This window comes from Engraulis encrasicolus, unplaced genomic scaffold, assembly GCF_034702125.1.
Source record: "Engraulis encrasicolus isolate BLACKSEA-1 unplaced genomic scaffold, IST_EnEncr_1.0 scaffold_39_np1212, whole genome shotgun sequence".
Lineage (NCBI taxonomy): Eukaryota > Metazoa > Chordata > Actinopteri > Clupeiformes > Engraulidae > Engraulis > Engraulis encrasicolus.
In genome coordinates, this window is record NW_026945698.1 from 377,501 (window position 1) to 388,001 (window position 10,501).

The 10,501-nt window shown below is 41.3% G+C and overlaps 1 long non-coding RNA gene across 1 annotated transcript; it reads right to left on the reverse strand.

The window, feature by feature from the left end:
- Positions 1 to 2,036: 2,036 nt before the first annotated feature.
- On the reverse strand, positions 2,037 to 4,620 carry LOC134443927 (uncharacterized). Its single transcript, XR_010033783.1, has 4 exons — positions 4,512 to 4,620; positions 4,061 to 4,154; positions 2,705 to 2,768; positions 2,037 to 2,173 (listed from the first exon to the last, which is right to left on the reverse strand). It is a non-coding gene; the product is annotated as an uncharacterized LOC134443927 (long non-coding RNA).
- Positions 4,621 to 10,501: the final 5,881 nt, after the last annotated feature.

Consider the following 10,501-nt stretch of genomic DNA (forward strand, 5'->3'; position numbering starts at 1 on the left):
GACGTCATTGATACTGACATGGGGGGAGGCTACAATTGCTTCAGCTAGCACTTCCATAGATAATTGCATGTATTGCATTGCCGAGTTGGTCAAGCCATAGGCCCTACCAATGTCATGCAGCTTCTGGAAGGAACCACTGTTAAACAACAACAACAACAAAAAAACAATGTTCAGTACTCAGTAGCCTACTATGGCAATGGAATTCACGTCATGGCTTGTGGCAAATTGCACAGCCTCGCTGCTCCATATGGCTCAGCCAACATTTTAATTTCTGCTTTTCAATATCAAGCTTGTTCAATACATTCTGTAGCCTACAGCAGGGGTGGGGAACCTGTCTGTTTTATCCAGCCACCGACATGAGTTTAATGTTATGCCGCTTCACATGAAATATAACACATTTTGTAAAGGACTCTTACCAATTATGTTTGCAATAGAGTTCAGTTATATATAAGGGGCGGGCTTAGAGAAGGTGGGGTCGGGGGAAATCCTGGTTCGTGTTCATAATGAGGCCCTTGGAGGACTTCAACGGCCCTTTGAATGAAAAAAAAGTTCCCCGCCCCTGCTATAGTGACTGCAGATCATCAAACAGTGCGCTCAGAGGTGAAATAGTGTCAATCCCCTAACTACAACACATTCCCCTCCCCCACGTATGTGTTTATAGAGGACCATGAAAACAATGGGAAAAAAATCAGAGCCAATTGATGAACCTCTGCTTTTTTCTTAACACCATGAACTCTGTTTTTTGGACGACCCACCTTAGCTCCAGTCCACGTTGTTCTTGGGTTGGGCGTATCAGTCAAAACTTACAGATAATGTTATCCTACTGCTACTATACAATGTATACCATTCAAAGAGGGGAAACCGTGAGACCTTTAACAAATGGCTCGTGCTGAGTTAAAACAAAACAAAACAAAACAAAACAAAAAATAAGGAGCAAACACTCAATGTTTAATTTCAGTTTTGTATGACATTCAAATAGGGAAAAGTCCTTTGCGTAAGAATGTTTAACAGAATTAATTGTTTTTAAAACAAAATGCAAGGAGTCACAACTCAAGCTATCATTCATTCATTCAATCATTTAAAAATAAAATGTATACATACTGTTGCATAAAATTGTGAATTGAAAAGTCATGTTATTAAAATAAATGCAAGGCAAGGCATCTTGAATTACATGTTGCATTATTAAGGCACACAATAACTTGATATTTTGTGTTGATTTAGAGGAGAGTAGCCAGCGCTAGTTCTGCTAGTAAGATTCGAATGCCACATGTGCATTTTGCAGAGCCAAGCAGCAACCACCACTTCCCTTTATAGTGACATGTCTAACTCTTGCTGTTGCAGGTTCAGGTGGTTAAAAATCTCCTCCTCCATCCCCACCACCACCAGGTTGGTCCAGTCTACCTGTCTGCGGGGTTAAAGGTCCAGTTCCTGCTGCACGGCTACGGCAGGCTCTACTGGCGCAAGAAGACCCGGGCTGATGATTGGACCTACGCCAAAGACTGTCTACCTTCTGTTAAATGCATAGTCAATTATCTTCTCATTAAATCGCATTTAACTAATTCCTCTCTCTCTGAGTCTTAAAGGCTGAAATATACTTACTTCCTATTTTATTCACCAAAGTCACCAATCCCTTGTGATACTATAGTAGGGTGTAAATGTGCTACTTATAATTTGAAAAATGAAAAAAGGTTGCACCATGCATAGGTTTCTTTATTACAATGAGGAAGGCAGAACGCCGAAACGCGTCTGTGTAATAAAGAAACCTATGCATGATGCAACCTTTTTTCATTTTTCAGTTTTACAATATTTTAGTCAGCACCCTTAAAAGAAGAGAAAAAATGTTGGGTGAAGCCTGCTCTAACCTTTATGAACTTTACTTATAATTTGGCCTGCTCTGATATGTATTTTTTTCTTGTTACTCTGAAGTGTTAAGACACCTATTGATAGTACGTGGTCAGAAGTAGTAACTTAAACACACACACAAACCAGATACTTCAAAAACATTGAGACAACACCATGGGAAAGGATGTGGGGATGCCATGTTGTCCCTTGTTATAAGTAGTTAAATCTTGCACTGTGGTCGGCCGGGAGTATGCATGAGGCACAGCAGACTTGTAGTTTGTGCAGTTCCACCGATTCAGTGATGCAGCTGGAGAGCTGGTTGGTCCAAAACCTGGAGAACAGAATAAGATTTTAGTAAGTTATGTGTATCACAATAACTTCAATATTCCAGTAGATCAGTTGTTTCTGAAATACCCCAACCAAGACCCTCTGGCACCAACAGCCATGTCATGTTGGAAGTAATTTAAATAATTTTTCTTCCCCATTCTCATGCTCGGTTTGAACTCAGGTGATCTCAACTATGTGTACTTGCCTAAATTCACAGAGTTGCCACCATGTCATTGGCAGATCAGAAATTTCTGACAATGAACAGTTAGAAATATATAAAATATAAAAGTTTTAATATAGAACTTAGTTTTATGTTGTCTGTTAAACAGATATTGCATTAAACATAGTCTGTGCATATTGTGGAGATATATTTTGTGTTTATTGAAGTATTTTTCAAAATGTTACTTTTCAAAAGGGCTTTGGCATTTACACGTCTCGATGAGTTATGAGGAATATACAATGCAATAATGAGCAAACAGCTTGACAATTTCGATGGGTGAGGACAAAGACAATGAAGGTGTATGGAGAAGCTTACCACTGATGTGTTCACTGCCTTGCCATAGCTCAGCTTGGAGGTCAGCACGGTCATTCAACAGCAACTGAAAGTGGGGGAGAGATTACATTACATTACATTTAGCTGACACTTTTAACCAAAGCAACTGACAGTTAAAGGTTAGGTTGAGAAATATAGTTTAGACAACTTCCACTGTGCTCCAAAGGTTAAGGTCAGGAGAGTTTATATCAGCTGTATTTAAAAACAGACGATCACTTCTGCCCGCTGTCTTTCCCAAGACGCTTTTGGCAATTACAGATAACTTGTGATCGGTTGTCTTGAGATTTGTTTGTGCACATGAGTCTGTGTACAGAAGTGTAGACCACGTACATCCTTTCGTTTTCACTTAAAAATCAAATGAAAGTGAATGGGCATAACATAACTGCAGGATAGCACAATATCTAGAATATGTATAGGTCACTGTCACACAGATGAAAGTACTCTTATTGCCATATTCTTGGGCAAGTAGGCTTAAAGGACCAGTTCAGTCAATTTCAATATGCTGTTGTATTGCTCACGCTACCCTTGACTTGTCAGTACTCGGTGATGCCACGAGATATGATTATTATCCGAGATGAGCTTTTCTAATGGGGGCAGCGTTTGCATAGGACTACTCCAAACATTTCCCCGAAAGGTACCGCTGTTTGCTAGTTGTCTGCTGATGTTGTATAACCTTTCGGATGTTTTTGGGTGTTGGGAATAAATAAAAATGTTTTTTTGACATGTAAACAAAGCACTGCCCCCATTACAATTACCAAGGTCTCGGAAAACCCTCAGGTACTAACAAGTCCAGGGTAGTGTGAGCATTACAACTGCATGTTAAAAAAAATGACTGAACTGGTCCTTTATACTGTGCTATGTTAATGGCAATAATTATTTTTTTTTTGCTGAGCATTTGGTTAATTTCAATAGAATACTTTGGCACCACTTCTGATAACAGCAGATTAGTCTATGGTTTCTATGTCAAATGTGTTCTTATTTGGAATGCGTTGTGCACACTGCTTATAGCCGCCCGTAATGTGCTTCAACAGGGAAGGAAAGGCAACTTGCAGCCTGTTTAGAACATGTAGAGTAAGAATAATAGCGATGATCAGGACAAGATACAGCGGATTGAATTGCTTTACTTTATCTGACTCCCTTTACACGAATGGGATGGCTAAATAGGCTATACATTTACTGAGGTCCCTACAAATGCTATACAGCTAGAATTAGAGGTGGCTGCATTCACACACGATTGTGAAAAATATGTTTCTAAATGTTATTCGGAACCCATAACCCAACACAAACACACAGTTGTGAAGTTAATGAATGTATATTGCCATCACGTGTATTACTTACCTGCTGCTTATGTTACGGCTTCGTCTTCTGGCTCGGTGTTGTGTTGTTGTAACAGAGCATGTCCACACAGGAGCTGCACCATCATCACCATTTACTGGGTACACAGAAAACATACAGCAGTCATTTGCTGGGGATGAATGTTTCTCTTGTCAGGGAGTTTACAAATACATATAACTTGATATGATGAATAAGTTATTTGCGGAAAGTTGTGGCCACTGAGGGGTAACGGTAAGAATGCACACTTGAAGATGTTCAAGTGGTTCTTGGGGATTTATTATAATAAAAAATCAGTAATTACATGTAATCTATATGCATGTGTGTGGTTTTATGAAAGTGAAACAGAAATGACATAAAGGAAGAATGACTCCTAAATACTGAATGTGAAATTAGCATGGATCCAAGTATGGTGTACGGGCTACGGTATATTGGTTATCGTGACACCCCTCCATACCTGTAGTCGCTCGGGGTTGTCGGGCAGCTGCTGCTCCTGGTAGTCCTCTGTGTAGTGCGCGGTCAGCAGGTCGTCCGACACCGCCATGCAGCCACCTGCCGTGTTGCGGCCAAAGGTCAAATTAGGTGTTAGGCAACAAAGTGTGCCTCTGTGGCAACATCAGCAGACTTGGAGAGGTCAAAAAAGCTCACAGTGTCATGGTGTACAGTATGGTTATCCGGTACGGTACAGTTTTTTTTTTTTCAAGCTGTAATGATTATTGTCAGCACTTTTTAACGTGGCTGATTACCGGTTATCGTGACACCCCTTGTAGAATCAGATTGTCGTAGGCAGGGTTCACGTTAGCCGGCTGTGGCCGGACATTGGCCGTTTTGCATCATGAATGTCCGGCAAAATAAAATGTGACCGGCCAAAATGTCAGACAAAAAAATGAATAAAATTAATCAGTAAATAATATTAGCTCATTTTAAACACTGAATGTTACACAAAACACCAGTGATATGAAACTGAACAAAGACGAAAATAGCCTATGTAAATGAACGTGTAATAGTCTAAACATCACGCAATAGTGTTGCTTGCGCTCTCGTCCCCCACGGCGTTCTCCCCAATCAAGTTGCTTCCCTTTCACTTGACTCACACAGCTGGCTGATGTCAAGGAACAATTCAGGGTTTTTTTTGTATTTGAACAGTAAACACAAAGGGCACTGCGCTTGCAAAACCGTTTCATGAAAGACAGCGCGCTTTTGCTCCCCATGCATACAAGCAGCTAGCTCTTTAACACCAGCCAACTGGCCCAATGCAAATTCATTTTAAGTTTTGCTGGTAGAAAAGACCAATTTACTAGCCACTTTGACCTATTAGGGAGTGTGTGTTTGGGAAGGTCCGTTAGATATTCTAAATGTCCGGTATTCTGCAATGCAGCCGGCCACTTGTCCGGCCAGTAAGAATTCTAGCATGATCTAGCGTCAATCACATCTCACCATGGCTGAAGTGCCCTTGAGCAAGGCACCTAACTTCACATTGCTCCAGGGTTTGTAACATTTTCCTGGACAAAAATGTCTGCCAATAGTGATACAGTATAATGGAATGCAATAATACACACTGTCCCTACCTTCAGAAACAGCATGTCATCCGCATCCATGGCCTCCTCTATGGTGCTGATGGCGTTCATTAGGGAGGCCATGTCACCAGACAGTTTGTCCACGGTGTCCTTCATCTTGCTGCTTTTCTGGTCCTCCTACTCCTTCAGGACGATCACATAGGAACTGGTGGATCTTCTCAAACTCCGCTTTCACCAGACGCTCCGCGTGCTAGGACTGCTTCTGCTCACACAAGACACATGATTTTACACAATCATCTTAGTAGTTGACATATTCATATACTTGTGACTTCACAAATACTGGGAATACTTGTGCATGTAGTGTACAATGACAATGTAACAAAGCCTTTAAAAAATACCTTACCAGAAAGTTTCTCATGCACACCAGAAACGTCGTGCCTACCAGAAACTACAATCTCAGGTGCGCAGGGGAAAGTGACGCGCACGTGTGAACCAGAACATTTTCAGGCGGGCATAAGAAAGTTTCTGGTGTGCACGAGAAACCCTATGTTTATTTTTTAACTCATTCATGTCAGTAGAATGTATAACTTAATGCATGATTTGACGCTGTGTCTTTCCATTACAAAGAACCTAACTCTCTCATCATTTAAAGCCCTCAGCTTATCCTTGAAGGACCTCAGTAAAAAAAACCCACGCATCATCATCATGAGAAAACATACAGTGATACAGTGTAGACTCAAAACTGAAGCGCTGTCTTGGAAATGGTCAACATTGAGAAGACGACAGCCGTACACTTTGATGTCTTCCTGATATTTCATTAAAACCAACCAGCTTTAACGTGAAGGCAGATGGTTCAAAATTATAATGTTCATAAGTATATTAAAAAACATGCTCTCTCTCTCTCTCTCTCATTACGGTCCTCCGCGGCCTCCTTTGTGGAGCAGGTGACATGATCTTCGTGCTCCTCTCTCACACACTGCTCACACACCAGTTCCTGGTCCTGGTGCAGAACAGCAGTATCCTCTCACTGTTCACATCGCTGTGGACACGCACATCACAGATGCCTTGTGTCTTTTGTGTGTGTTAACAAAGTGCAAAAAAGGAGTGATGACATGGAGGTCCACTATAGTATATATTTTTGGTACTGCTGGTGCACCATGCGCAAACACAAAAAAGTCAATTCGAGTCATTCAGTTCGAGAGCAACACATCAAAATACTAGAAGTAGGCCTACTAGCATCTACTCCGCCTCGGCCAGGTTTCAGCAGCGAATGGGGCAATCTTGTATTCAGAGCTGCCCCCTCAAATGAGTGTGTTGACCACCATAGAACACTTTCTCGGCCTACACACGAAATTCGAATGGACACGCTATAAAATGTGTATATATCATCCAACTTAATCAGTTATGCACCTGGCAAGTTGACAAGTCCTGACAACATATTCTTGAAATGTGTTGGTCTGCATGTGACACCACCGCAGTAGGCATAATGCCTGACTTGCTATTCCATAAACAAATCAGGAGAAAAGCAAGAACTAATATAGACAACTATGCTGCCCTCGGTCTGCGTTACTGGTGCAGAACTAGACAGCTAGCGAACAGTTCAAGAGAAGGCAAGCTGAAGTGTAATTTTGTCCTTTTATTTTCTTTCTTTCATTTCCTTACTGACTTTTCTCTTGCACTTTCACTTTGTACACTTGCACTTCCAATCTCAATACATCTCTTAACACTTCTCTTTACTGTAAAACTGTTAACAGAAAACAAAATAAACATACAACAGTTTCACTTACTTCAACATTTGCACGACACACAAATCTACAAGCAACCCAGCGATCTATTTTCAGTCAACACAACGTGACCTATTTTAGCTAAGTAGAATCTGACTAGCCAAACTTTACAGGAAAGTGAACATCACTTCTTGAGGCAAATAGATAGAAATATACATCAAAATATCAATGCAATTTCGTTACAAACAACATCCATCACAAAATGATTACTTACAGACTAATATTGTCCAAGGCTCAAGTGTGAAAATATATAAATTGCGGGAGAGATGAAGTCTGTGTCTTAACGACAGAAAACACTTGAAAACACTGGAACCTAACCAGGAAGTAGATTTGCGCTGAAGGCGCAGTACCGCGAGAAAGTCCACTCGGTGGCGGTATTCACCATAAGATTTACGTGGGAGAAACTAAACTCGGGCATGGAGTTATATGGAAGGCAGAACAACAATTTTGGAACAAGCACATTGGAAACACGGTCTTTTCCGGACATCAGCTACTCTTAAATTTTCTGAAGGGACAGGTTGACGTAGCAATGGTGCGTGCCCACAGACGTGCACTAGCACTACAACATTATCAAACCCAAGTGTTTGATGATCACATCGTCATGACTCACCTACATTGATGGAGGTTGCAAAGATGACAAATAACTTTCCTCCTGGCAAACTAACCACGTCATTTAATCCTTTCGATTGATAATGGCTGGCATTGTTGTATTGTCTTTCGCGCTAATGTTTGAACTCCCTCAGGTTAATCAAAATAATAAAACAGCTTTTGTGAATGGTTTGGAGACCAATTGACTTACACAACGGGAGACAATGTGAGGAAGTACAAAACCTCACGGGTAGGTTATTCCATTTTCCCGAACAGACCATAAAAAAACAGAGACAAAAAACCTCCGGGAAAAATTGGACGTGCGGCAACACCGCTCAGAGAAATATGCATTTAGCCTGACTTAATAGCTAGATACCAAATGCCCCATTACAAGTTCAGAATAGCCAACCAAAACGGCAAGGTTTCCCTCATTATCGACTAAATAATGATAAAAAAAACCATCCATTATACACATATATTAACGCATTATGAATACAAGTAGGCTGATACAATAATAACCATCCAGATAAAATAGCTGCAGATAAAACAGTAACACACTTTGGGGTAAACAAAATAGGCCTGCCTACCTACCACTGCGATTGAAATTACACAAAGTTTAAACAACTCCTGCCAAATAATACACCGTAGCCTAACACATGCAGACATCAAATAATTAAGTTTACTCACGTTTCTTCGCACACAAGACACAACATTAGAGATAAGAATACCCATCTGTCTGGTTAACACTAGCTAACATTAAATGGCTACCTAGCTAACAAATAAGGTATCCGTCATCGAAGCTAGCTAACACACAGAGAACATGTCATATTGAATGACAGCGATCATACAACCCAAGTTAAGAAGAACTCGTGGATACTAGAGTTAGTTATTAGTCTAATTCTACTAAAATGTCAACCTGGCACCTTAGTCAGACCATTGAGAGTGCGAATCAGACCCTGTCTGAGAGTGAAGAATCTTTTTTCTCTGGCTCAACAGCCACGCTAGCAGAGATTCTAGGAATAGTTAGGACTACGTTGTGTTATCTCTCTGGCGCTAGCATTTCAAGCTAGGCGGATCCGATCGATTAGCTATCTCGTTCTATGCTAGCGGGCTGACAAGCATCGTACTCTCATACAATGATATTGATACATGAACGATCCAAATACAAATTAGTACACACCGGGGTACACAGAAAACATACAGCCGTCATTTGCTGGGGGGGATTGCCTCTGTCTGGCTATATCGAAAAGGCTTCATGCTAATGTGTACAACAACACAACCCATCAAGTAGACCTAGTCACCTGCATCATGAATAGCGGCCTACTAGCTCTACCTCTCTGCTACTACTAGAGCTACAGAAATTGGAGACACAATCTGAGCACAAACAACGTACAGGTACAAACAACGTGTAGTTCGGTCTCACCAAAAAAAATCAATAAACCACTCACCTTTGTCTGCGTCATCCACAACCTGTTGGTGCTCCGTCGGAATCGTCAGCCTGCAGAAACCTAATAACTAGCACTCCAAGTTATATTTATGTATCGGTAGTTATTACAGCTCCGTCGTTAGAGTTGCATTATTACTGGACTGTGTCGTGTTTACGCACGAGTGAGTGGGCCTGTTCTCGCTGCACACACAGAGGCCAGAGAGAGTTCTTGATCCCGCTGTCAAGCCATGCCTCTGATTGGTCCCATGGAAAGCGATAACTTGCCAATAAGCGGTGTTTTGATTGGCTTCCATCCTCTGACCCCACCCCCCATCAAAAGAGGGCCAAAATTCGTAGACTTGTAAAAGCGATCCACACTTGTGTGCTTGCTGCTCCGAGCAGGAAGAGGTTCGCACAGCATGGCAAAACAGATTCACATTTGTACACACTCCTACTGCCACACAACTACAAAACATTTATACAGGTACGTTTTTTATTTTAGGAGATGCAAAATATGTGTGCAGATCTACAAAATTAACCTGCAGATGCAAAATGTTTTTCCACAAATACATTGTATCTGGCACGTATGTGAAATTATTCCGCACATCTGCATTTTATTTCTGCAGATGCAATCTTTATGGCCTTGTTCTAGTTCCATACAATACTCCAAATATGATCTACTTCACCAGCAAAAGAGTCTGACAGCAGCTTTTGAAAATAATTTGCAGCATTGTGAAGCGGCTACCACAAACGTCAAACAGGAAATGAAACTGTCAGAGCTTGGGCGGTTAGTCAGTTGGTAGAAGCGTCTTCTCTCTCTTAGGACACGTTGTTCTCATCTAGAAGTGCTTGAAATGCACACATACAGGAAATGCAGCTGTGGTTGGTGGCTACTGCCTTTCAGTACACAGATATACGGTGCACAGATACATGCATTGGAGACACACTCTATGTGTGTTAACTTATTATTCACCTAATGTCATCATCACGTCAAATGAAGTCAGTTTAGGAAACGCTAACGCGAGCTCAGAGTCACAGAGTCAGACACATTTGATGTGCAAGCCAAGGAGGAAGGGGTCCAATTCAGACATCCTCTCCCCTCCCCTCCTCTCCTCCCCTCTCCCCTCCTCTC